The sequence below is a fragment of the Musca domestica genome, unplaced genomic scaffold (assembly GCF_030504385.1).
Source record: "Musca domestica strain aabys unplaced genomic scaffold, Musca_domestica.polishedcontigs.V.1.1 19, whole genome shotgun sequence".
Classification (NCBI taxonomy): Eukaryota; Metazoa; Arthropoda; class Insecta; order Diptera; family Muscidae; genus Musca; species Musca domestica.
Genome location: NW_026712245.1, coordinates 7,102,133 through 7,114,007, shown reverse-complemented (window position 1 = coordinate 7,114,007; position 11,875 = coordinate 7,102,133).

Here is an 11,875-nt window from a genome sequence, read left to right as displayed (position 1 = left end):
AACGAAACAAAACTAGTCACATCAAGCTAAGAAATATGCTCCAAAGAATTTTGATTCGTCGTTTCACCATAATGAGGAAGTAAAGCGTGAATGACGTATGTTTTTTCCTTCAAGACTGGGTTTAGTTGACATACAGTATTTTTTCAAAATTTTCTCATCATTTTTTAGTTTCACATTTTATTTCTTATTTTTCCTCAACATTTCTAAAATTTAATGAATATTTCGTGAAACAATAACAATTCTATGAATTTAGTCCCACAACTTCGATATTCTCAATGATGTTCTTTTAAAGAATTAGAAGACAAAAAAACACTTCAAATGATTTATTGATACATTCTAAGCCTGGTATTCGTACGAAAATTGATCAACAACTGAAGCATATTCAAAACTAACAGACAGAAATATTGTACAGAGTAAAATTTAAAGCTGTGACGAAAGAATATTAGTCGCATTTCTTCCTAAGCCAATAAAAAGGAGGGTCAAATATGAAAATACTGAATTATTCTCCATTCACTTGAAAAATGTGGTAAGGACTCAATACTCAAATTTTAATTGCAACAAGTAAGCAAAGGCTATAGTCGTGCCGGGCCGACCATGTGAAACCCTACAACACTACAATTGGTTCGAAGTCCTCTTATGTCCAAGTCCATTTTGGAAGATTTCGTTTTTGAAATAATATTAAAAAATATTATTAGTTTTCAATTGTGGTCTATAGAGCGACGACAAAATAAGAACATTTTTAATTTTTTATACCTATACCCTCATATTATACCCTCAAAACATAATGTTATGGGGTGTAAAAATTTAGAAAATTTAAAATTCAAAATTGTAAATCAAATTGAAAAAATTGCATGCGATAAAAAATATGACACAAATGAAAAAAAAAATGAAACAAAATATATAACTTTTTTATTGGTATATTATCCCGCGATTTCTTAGATTTTATCCTTTTCTGGCATGAGATCATTCCGAATTGATGGGAATTGTGAAAATCGGCCCAGCGGTTCTTAATTTATAAGCAGAATAAATAAGATCTATTCTTTATTTACATATCTATTGTACCTATTTTGCTATATATCCGATTTATTGGCTATCAGCATCACTTAAATGGTCAGAAGTGATATTTTAATGCATTTGTGATTTGGCTGGGATTGAAAATATTCGCGGTTTAGTGGAAATTTTCTTATTTACTTATTTAAAAGTTAGGGCCCATTTTACCCGCTAAATATTGTCCGATGGCCACCCAAATTGGTTAGCTTCTTCCCATCCCTAACTTCTAACTCCATGTAAATTTTCGCGTCGATTGGTTCATAATTGTGGCTTATAGAGCAACTGCAAAATCATGAAATTTTTCTGTTTTTTGTCCATTTTGACCCTAAATATTGTGCAATCATCTCCAAAAACAATAGGGTTCTATTCTGACTAACATATCACCTCCATTTTCAATTTCGTGAGGATCGGGCCATAATTGCGACCTGTAGAGTGATTACAAATTAACATGGACAGACGGACGGACGGACATACATAGCTAGATTTTGGGAGAATATTAACAATTCAGAATATCAATATTTTTATTGATTTCAAATTATCAAATCACAGCCACTTGGATTAGAAAATAAAAAATATGTAAATCAATATTTGACGTTATATAGGATTTAAATTCAAAGGTCAAACGATATTACCAAATTTTCGCAGGCCGAAGTTTCATTTAATGAAACCCCAAATTTTTTAAAAGCCAGCAATTCTGTTAAAAATTAGATCTAAAACATTCAAAATACCGAATACAAAGAATATGCGTCCCGATATATAAGGGCAAAATATGGACCCACACAGAACATTTTCTGAATGAAGGCCATACATCTACGTAGAACCTGGAACGCAAAATTGTTCTCAATTCGGTTGTAAAGTCTTACAAATTATGTTAATGTGGCTGAAATCATCAAAATCCTTATATGGGGACTATACGATTACCCTATTATACTATACGATATACCCCAGGTCTATTTGGACAAAAGCGGTTTCAGGACTTTTGGAGTCGATCAAAGGCTGTTCGTCCGTCTGCCTGTCTGTCTGGTGCGCACGACAGCTCTGGAAGAAATATATATAATTTGGTCCAAACTTTGTATATCGAAATGTTGTTATCAAACATAGATCGAGTTCGGAGATGAGCAATATCGTTCTACACCTTCTTCTACCTCCCCCACAAAGAGGCAAAATTTTCACAGAACATAATTTACCCCACAGAACAAGAAAGGATCATCCGATTATGTTTAAACTTTGCAAACTTTATAGTCGTATCAGTGCTAAGTCAGGCGTGAAAATGGACAATATCGGCCATTAAGATAGGAAGCTAAAATTTTGCACAGATCTGTCTCTTGCCTGCAGGCAGTCAATTTCGAAGATGGGCTATATCGGATCGCGATATTGTATAGCCCCCCTACAACGGTACCCCCCTGATATTCGGTATTTTTACGATTTTAGCCACATTTTTCAACGGAATTGTCTAAAAATTCACACAAGGAGTTGCTTGTGAGTACTCTATTCCCTGGAAGAGAAGTATCGGTATAGGTCCACGATATCGGATATATATAATGGTACCCCTCTATATTCGGCATTTTGATGATTCTCACAAGAAGTTCCTTGTGAGGAACTTTATCCTCTAGAAGAGAATTGTCTCTATAGGACCACGATATCGTATACCCCGATATTCGGTATTTTGATGATTTCAGCCAAATTTTTCAATTGAATTATCTTAAAATCCACAAAAGGAGTTCCTTGTGAGTACACCTCCCGATATTCGGTATTTTGATGATTTTTGCGATGCTATTCACCGGATTGTTTCAAATGTCGTATATAAAGTTCGGAACGGTTACTACAGCCCATGACACAAATTACCTACGCACCACCAAATGGTGGAGGGTATAAAAAGTTCGGCCCAGCCGAACTTAGCTGCTTTTTTTAAATACCTCCCTATTAAAAATCGTGTTGTTTTTTAAGATTATTAAGATTCTTTCTCAAGGACGTACTGCAGAATTATCGGAGATTTTTTAAGAAAAATCGTGGAAGTTTTTCCAATGGTCTGTATAGGAAAGTTTTAGGTTCTATACAATGACCTCTTGATTTAAAACCGCAAGGACCTCTAGTACATTTTTTAAGAAATGTTTTTATGGACATCATGTTTCTTAATCCTGGAGAAGAATAATCAGGAAATTGTAAAAAGTTTATTTTTTCATTTTTTTCGTAGATCTAATTCAAATTAGGTTTTTGATTTTTGAACGATGAGAATTATGATAATTTTAAATTTTGATCTACTCGAAGAGCTTCCACAAGGAACCGACAGATATTGTCGTTTTTCCATTCTGACCTATGTCTAATATTAACATTTCTATGAAATATATGATGTTATTGAAAATATTCACATTTTGAATGTACCAGGTACCAAAAAATCCTATGTCCACCTTTTGAAACAAATCGGATTTCCCGTTCCAAATCAGATTCTCACTTTCAGACTGAAGGAAGAACATATAGAAGTCGGTTCCTAATGTCCAGAAACCTAATTCATCCAATAATACAGAGTATTTAGAATCAGTATTTTTACGGTTTATGTTTGACCCTATCAACTGGTACATATATTAAGCGTACGGATGATGTATGTCATTTTATAAGACTGGGGATATAAATATTGAATATTAGACACCCTGAATGTTTTAAAAATACAATAACCAGATGTGTATTAAAGTAGAAAGATGACACTAACTTTACAAGATTAAGCATACATTTTTAAACTTTAGCACCATGTCTCTAATTTAGGTTTTATATAAATGCAGGAACTAATGAATTTTCCCTCAAAAGCACAGTGAGTATCTAACCTCAATATTTGAAGAAAATATTGGAATTCGAAAATAACTGAATGTCTTGTCACATAATTCCTTTTGATGACAAATTCCTGTGGATAACAATCACAACTTCTCTATTGATGTCATTATGTCAGTAGATCACAAAACTCCTTTGAGAGGATATGTAAATTGTTTTTTGAGAAAATATCCAAGTCATGGAAATGAGACCAAAAACGAAAATCTGCAGACAACAAAAGTTTACTTGAAAAAAATGTGAAGTGGCATCCGAAGCAAGGATAATTAGAGTAGTGCAGACATAAAAGAGAGCCGACAACAGCGAATTCATAGACATGTGTGTGTGGTTGGTTGCATTTCTTTGTCTGAATATTGATCGCAACAAGTGTCTCCTTGTTTCAGGACTATATAACACAAAGACTGTCTGTCTGCCTGCCAGCCAGCCACCCAGACAGACAGCCAACTTCAATGCAATGCAAATGCAACGAGCCAAGCAATGCAGCCGAAGAAACCTTCAAAATTGAATTTAGCAACGACATCAAAAAATACAACAACAACACCAAAAAGGAATACGAATTGACGACCCAGATTCTCATTTTCCAAATCTTTTCTCTCTCTCCCTTTCTTTCGCAACAATTGCCACTTATGCAAACTCAGGCTATGCCTCCAGGACTTCGGATGGGAGAATGGGAGGCTCAAAAAACACAGGTTGTTCAAATTCGAATGCATTTCTTTTTGGGGCTTGCCGCCTGCAATCACTGACTAACTCACCCACTCACTCACCAACTCACTTCGGTGCAATCAATTAAATGTTTTGTCTTTTGGCGCAAGGCGACAGACGACAGCCGACACTCAGCCGCATCCTCGGCATTCAAATTAGCATATTTTACAACTCCATCTTAGACTGGGGCATTTCTTCAAGCCTTGCAATGGTAGGAAAGAAAAAGTGCGTGAGCCAGTTAGAGATTGATTTTTTGACTTCTTGCACTCCCTTTCCCCTCGCTCTAGGTTATTCCCTTCTTTTTTGGGGGGTGTGCAGCATCCCAATGTGTGCCCATTGCAAGTTAATGGTTTTGCGCAAATCCTTTGATGTTTTTTGTTTTGTTTGCTCAAGTGCCACTCAGACAATGTGGATGTCCTTGTAATTGTTGAGCGATGAACGGGAGGATTGTTACCACAGCGGCAAAGCTAAACAAAACAAATCAGAAAAAAATAGCAAACCGAAAAAGGGAGCAAAAATAGAAGGCAACACTTAGTCATTTGATGATTGAATACATAACGAGGCAAAGTGCAGAGACAAGGTTTTCAATAAAGGAGGACACAATGACGGAGAAAAAAAGAAATACAATAACAATAATAGAAATACCAATTGTGGTTAGACAGTGGTTCTGACAAGGTTTTAGGACCTTTAGAAAGCATAAAATACCATATTTAAAAAAAAATCTCCTGCTGAGTAATCATAACCTTAAGACTCCCGAAATTCACTGGGAAAACTGTGAATTTGTACGAAACTTTTTTTGAAGAAATCCTGTGGAAGATAAGGATTTCGTAAATTTTTAGAGAAGATTTTTGAAGGACCTCCTTTTCAAAAATCATGCATTTTTTTGTCATTTTTCAAGGACATTCTGTCCAGAAATTATGGAGTCTTCAGGAAGTTTTACAATTTCTGGCAAGGACTTCAGAAAAACCGTGGGATTTTAAGTTAATTTTCAAGGTACCCACTGATGGATTATGGCGTATTTTTATAAATTTTCTTAAAGACTGCCTTTAGAAAATCATGTTTAGGACCTCCTGTAGAATAATCGAGGATTTTTTTAAATTTATTCAAGGCCATACTGTAGAATAATTATGGATTTTTAAAACTTGTTTTTCAGAAACTCCTGCAAACCCGAATCTTTCTAGAACCTTCTGTAGAGGAATTGTGAAATTTAAAAGTAAAGGACCTGCTTTTCAAAAATCATGAATTTTTATGGAATTTTTCAAGGACATTCTGTCCAAGAATTGTGGAGCTTTCAAGAAGTTTTACAATTTCTTGCAAGGACCTCCTTTAGAATAACCGTGGATTTTTCAAGGTAATTTTCAAGGTACTCACTGAAGGATTACGGCGTATTTTTATATTTTCTAAACGACTCCCTTCAGAAAATCATTTTGAGGGCCTGCTGCAGAACAATCGAGGATTGTTTGAAATTTATTCAAGGCCATACTGTGAAATAATCATGGCTTTTAAAAACTAGTTTTTCAGAAACTCCTGCAAGATAGTTGTAGATCCAAGAAACTCCCGAATCTTTCTAGAACCTTCTGTAGAGGAATTGTGAAATTTGAAAATAATTCAAAGACCTCCTGACAAAAATTGTAGATTTTTTTAACAACTAAGTTCCATTTAGGACCTCCCCACTTTCAGCAAAAAAAAATCACGGGCTTTTAAAGCAATTGTTTCAAGAACCATCTGTAGAATACTCGTGGATTTCTCTCGAGGACAGCATTTTTTCCAAGGATAACCCGTCCATAAACTTGGGATTTTTAAGAAAAGTTTTTAAGGAGACCCTGACTAAAAATATTGGATTTCTAAGACATTTTTTCTAGGATTTGCTGTGGATTTTTAAGGAATAATAATTTTGATGGACCTCCTGGATTTAAACGATGCTTATTCACTGACTTGCTGTAGAATAATCCTAGAATGTTGCAATCCTTTTTATGGACCTCCTGTAGAGTACTCGCGATACTCTATTCTACAATGTTTCTGTATAACATTTTTTTTTTTATTTTTTAGGCATTTTTCTAAGAATCTCTTGATAAAAATCGTTTGAATTTCTTCTGCAAGTGTGGCGATATTTTTAGGCACGTCGCGTGGAATTACCATGGAGTTCTAAACCATAATCGTTGATTTATGAAAATGTCTCCCTTTGAAAATGTATGAATTTTTATTAAAAAATTCTTAAGAATCTCCTGTAGAATAATCGAGCAATATTTCAGAATTTTGTAGAGGGTCTCCTCTAGAAAAAGTGCAGACTTTTCAGTAGACGTGTATCCTTAATTTTTAAGATTATTGTTCAAGGACCTAAATTCTTTCGAATTGTTCTCAGAGATTGCACAATTGTTTTGAAGGACCTCCAGACTAAAAATCAATGATTTCAGTATCTTTTGTGGGATAATTGTGTATTTTTAATATATTTTTCAAGGACCCCCTAACCGGAAATAGTTGATTTTGAACAATTTTGTTAATAACAGATTATAATCATGGATTTGTTAAGAACGTTTTTCAAAAGTCTTAATGAGAAAATTTGTGAGTCCGAGTTTATTCAAGTTATAATTATAAAAATATTTTTTCCCGAACATTATCTGATTAAAATCACAGACTTTTTTCTTTTAAGAATCCTATTAAGGGCCTACTGCAGAATAATCAAGGATTTTTAGGAAGTTTTGCGAGGAACTCCCTTAGAATAATTACAGAACTTGTAAGATTTCTTTCTAAGGATCTCTTGATTGAAAGTTTTATTCATGCAAATATCGTGAAAAGTCTCAGCTTTTTAAGATTTTCTAAGAAGTTCCTGTGGTAACGTTGTGGGTTTTAGTTTTTTTTTTTAGCGATTCAAGGACCTTCTGACTATAGTTCGTGGATTTTTAAGATTTTTTTCATTTATAATTATCATGATTTTTTTATGATTTATTAAAACCTCCTGTAGATAAAGAGCAAATTTTAAGAATTCCTAGAGAGCTTTTTTTGAACTGCTGTGGATTTTTTGAGAATATTTTAAGATTTAATGTTTTTTTAGGAATTCCAGGCACAAATCATGTTTTTTTTAATATTTTATTCAGGGCATTTTGCTAAAATTTGGTATTTTCATTTTTTCTGGGACTTCGAATATTTTTAATTTTAAATATTTCTTCTTAGCCTTTGTAGCCAAAGAAATTGCTAGAGTGATGTATCTATTTACAAACAGACCGACCCTCTCTTACCAACTATCGTTAGACACATGTTAACCACTGTTCCCCCTTCGAATAATTGACGGAGTAGGAATTTACAAAAAAAAATACAGCCGGAAGGATGTCATAACCCAACGTGGTCTAATTGGTTTAAATGAAGCGATTTATTAGCCAAACAATACAAAAAAAAATGTCTCAAGTAGCTGTTGATTCGTCGAGGAGATGAACAGATTCCGTCTTCAAATTTCAATGAAACGTGTTAATTTCAAACAATTGGAAAATTCTTTAATCTTTGGCCGCGCACAAACCAACCAATCAACCGAATGAAACTTGCGAGGAGGAGAGAATGTCAATAGCATCAGTATGGTTAATTACGTCACATGTAAAGGTAAAGTGGAGATGTGAGGCGATAGTTCTGCACCCTACGCACTGTCGATTTTGGTTGGATAATATAAGGAAAATAAAATAAGAAATAATACGTTTCTAAAGCCTAAATCAATGTCCGATTGTTTTCAAAATTTTTCACATTCCAATATTTTGTATATATTGGAGATAGTATTAAAATGGGATTTGTCGGTACATAAAAAATGAGTCGATTTTGGAATTGAGTACCTAAGTGTACCAATCGTAACAATGGATCTAAATATGGTACAATATGGTAGTATAAAGTCATCATAAATTCGTACGGCCAAAAATACGTACAATAATTGTGCGAAAAATACTAAATATTACTAAGTAGAAGTGGAACAGGAATTATGCGGGAATTTGCTAATTAGTCTCAAAAAATAGGGAAAAAATTCAACGGAATCTGATGCGAATATATGGGAATCAAAAGGAACCTCCCAAAAGGAAAAAGTATAAAATTGTAATATATCGGAGGACTCTTTTTTAGATGTGGCCGATTTGAGTATATAAGCGATTTATCTCATACCAGCAAGTGCCTGATATTTTGTCAATGAAAAGCCCACCTTAACATTTTAGATTCATTCCAACATCCGTTTTAGGCATTTTTTGTACCCAAAAAGCACAACTTGTTCAGTTTAACAACATTTTTAATCAGAATTTCGGATATCGTACTACATTTTCAGAATTTAAAGGCTTTTTATATTATTCTAATTTAAGAAAAAATACCAAAATATTTTGCACCAAATATCTTAAATATCTATCCTTTGAAGTTTACCGAGGAGGATGTAAGTTAAACCATCGCATAATAGGCCCACAACCTATTTTCCTGTCCAAAACCATTTTAACGTCCTAATATTAAATTGCAGGATTTCAGGATCCATATACAATTTCAGTATTTCTTCACCCAATACCAAATTCAGTACCATTTAGTACAGTTGTTACATTTAGTACACATTCGCAAAAGCAACTCCTTACATCAATCCTATTTCCAGGAATTGATTCTCATATCCAATTTCATGATTTTATCATCATAATTCCAAATTGCAACAAATTCGGGACATTTTAGTACTGAGAGTACACGAATTGTTAGAATTTCGAAAAATCCTTTAGTTTGTCTAACCTACACGACATCAAATACTTTTACTTCTAAAGGTGATCCTAATGTAAAATTGTAGACGAAGTGGAAATACGTACTAAATGGTACTAAGTTTGGTACTTTTTAGTACACTCCTAGTCCTAATTTTCAAAAAACCCAGCCAAATCTTACCCCTACCCACCAACATTGATCCACATGCAAAATATCAAGGTTCTAGCTTCATCCGTTTCACCTGGGCGATGATGGAGCAAAAGTAATCATCCTATCAGAAAATGCTATAAATGTTGCGATTGGCCCCTAATTTCACAGAACGCGGAACATTGGTGACTTCATTTTGACCAATAATCGGTCGGTGATTTTGGCACAACATGAATTTCGTCGCAACGCCTACTGGTAAAACACTTCAACGTTAAACCGCTCTCCTCGAAGAGACTGGCAGAACAAAAGATGCTGCCAAGGGTGGCAGACTTCGGAGTATCCGTTCTACAGAGAATATTGCTCCTGTAGCCGAGGATGTCATGGAAGCGTCGTCGACATCGATCAGACGACGTGCCACGCAAATGGGTATCAGTCGACGGTCTTTACAGCGAATTTTGGCACAGGATTTAAAGATGTTTCCGTACAAAGTCCAGATGGTGCATCAGTTGTTGGCTGCTGACCGCCAATCGCGTCTAACATACGCTCAAGCCATCCTTAAGCACCATCAAGAAAAAATATGATTTTTCATCAAAAATAATTATGCCTGATGAGGCCTATTTCCATCTGAGCGGATACGTAAATAAGCAACAAATACGCTTCTGGGCCCTGAAAATCCAACGAAGAGCAATTACACCACCTCAAAGTCACTGTATGGTGTATGTTTTCACTGAAAAAAGACGTCACGGGCCAAACGGTTACTATGTGAGCGCTACAATGCAATGATCAACGACTTCTTTATGCCGCAACTTGATGAGTTGGGATTGGAAAACTGGTGGTTCCGATATGCTGAAGGATGTATTTCCCGGTCGCCTAATCTCCGGTTTTGGCCATTTGCACTGGCCAGCAAGATCGCCTGATTTGATCGCTTCAGACTTCTTTTTGTGCAACAAGACTCAGACTCTTTCAGCTCCTTAAGATAATATCCGTCAAGAATGTGAGGACAATATCCGTCAAGAATGTGAGGACCTATCGCCGGAAGATTTGAGCAAAGTGATGAAAAATGCCATTAAAAAAGGACTCAAATGATAATAAACTGCCGCCACAGGACATCATATTCTCGACCTGATGTAAAAAAAGCTAAAAGTCCAAATAAAAATAACCCAGAAGAAGATTCGAAGTTTTAATTTATTTTGCCCAACCTTGTATACGACTGAAATTTTTATCTCGTTTTATGATCTAAAAAATTGGGAAAATACTTTATTGGAATGTTGTTTGAACACATGTATTTATTTAAAAGCGGCATTGACATTGAACTCTACTAACAGTTCAATATCGTAGAGATGATCAGGTTGTAGTTACGAATCTATTTGACAGCTGCAACAAGGCAATAATTAGAATATAAATGTTGTTACAACAAAAGGATATAAATCTCCAGTAGAAAGTGAAACTCATTAATTTTGGAAGCAGAAGAGCCGTATAAACAAAATAAACATAAACAAAATAAATATTTAGTTATCAATAAATAATAACATCAAAATTAACACTTTCACCTTTGACAGATTTGTCTACAAAGTGTCACAAAACTCCTCGAAATGTCCTCCCCATTCAGTCCTTTCGTAGGGTATTTCATATTTAACAAAACGCATTTCATTGCATTTGAATTGCAGGCACTTGGCATTCCAGCCAGCCAGCCAACCAACGAACCAAATAAACAAAACACATGGCCACCAACCAGGCCGAGGCATGCATCCAACTTCTAATGGAGTGGTCGGTCGGTCCAATGCCAGGATGTGCGTATGGCAGCATATTGAGCAAGTGCATCCTTCAACACACAATGCCATCGCAGGCCTCGACGACGAGGTTGGACCCAGAGTTTAGTGCAGGCAATTTGGTGTTTTGTTTTACTATCTCTTTAACGGATTAACGAGCATCCTGCTGCTACACTTACCTTTGTTTGTGTTTGCCGTTTGTCGTTTGATTGTAGTGGTGGTTTGTTTTTTTTTTTTTTTTTTGCCTCCTCGGCTCGTTCATTGCGTGCGTGCGTGTGTGCTTTTGCATCCTTAGAAAGTTTTGTGTCATTCGTTGCTGGTACGCACCCCAGTCAGCAAGGACGATTGCCACGCGCATAAACAACGTTGTCGTCGTTGTGGTCGTTGCCATCCTCACCATCGTCATTTCGCCTCGTCGTCGTTGTCAATTTGCAGGATACTAAATTAGCATCCATTCGCCACAACGGAGAGCAAAGAAACGTAACAGTGCGTGAGAGTGTATCGGTGTTCTGAGTTCGGGTCCAATGTTTCTCCGTGTATGTGTGCTCGTTGCTCGACTCGTGCTGTTGTTGTTGCTGCTGTCATCTTTGCTTCTTGATTTGCTGGTTAAACCAAAGGATTTGCATACGATTTTCTAACGTTTTCTGTTTAGAATGTTTTAATCTATCTTCGGGCGAGGATGTTCGTAACGG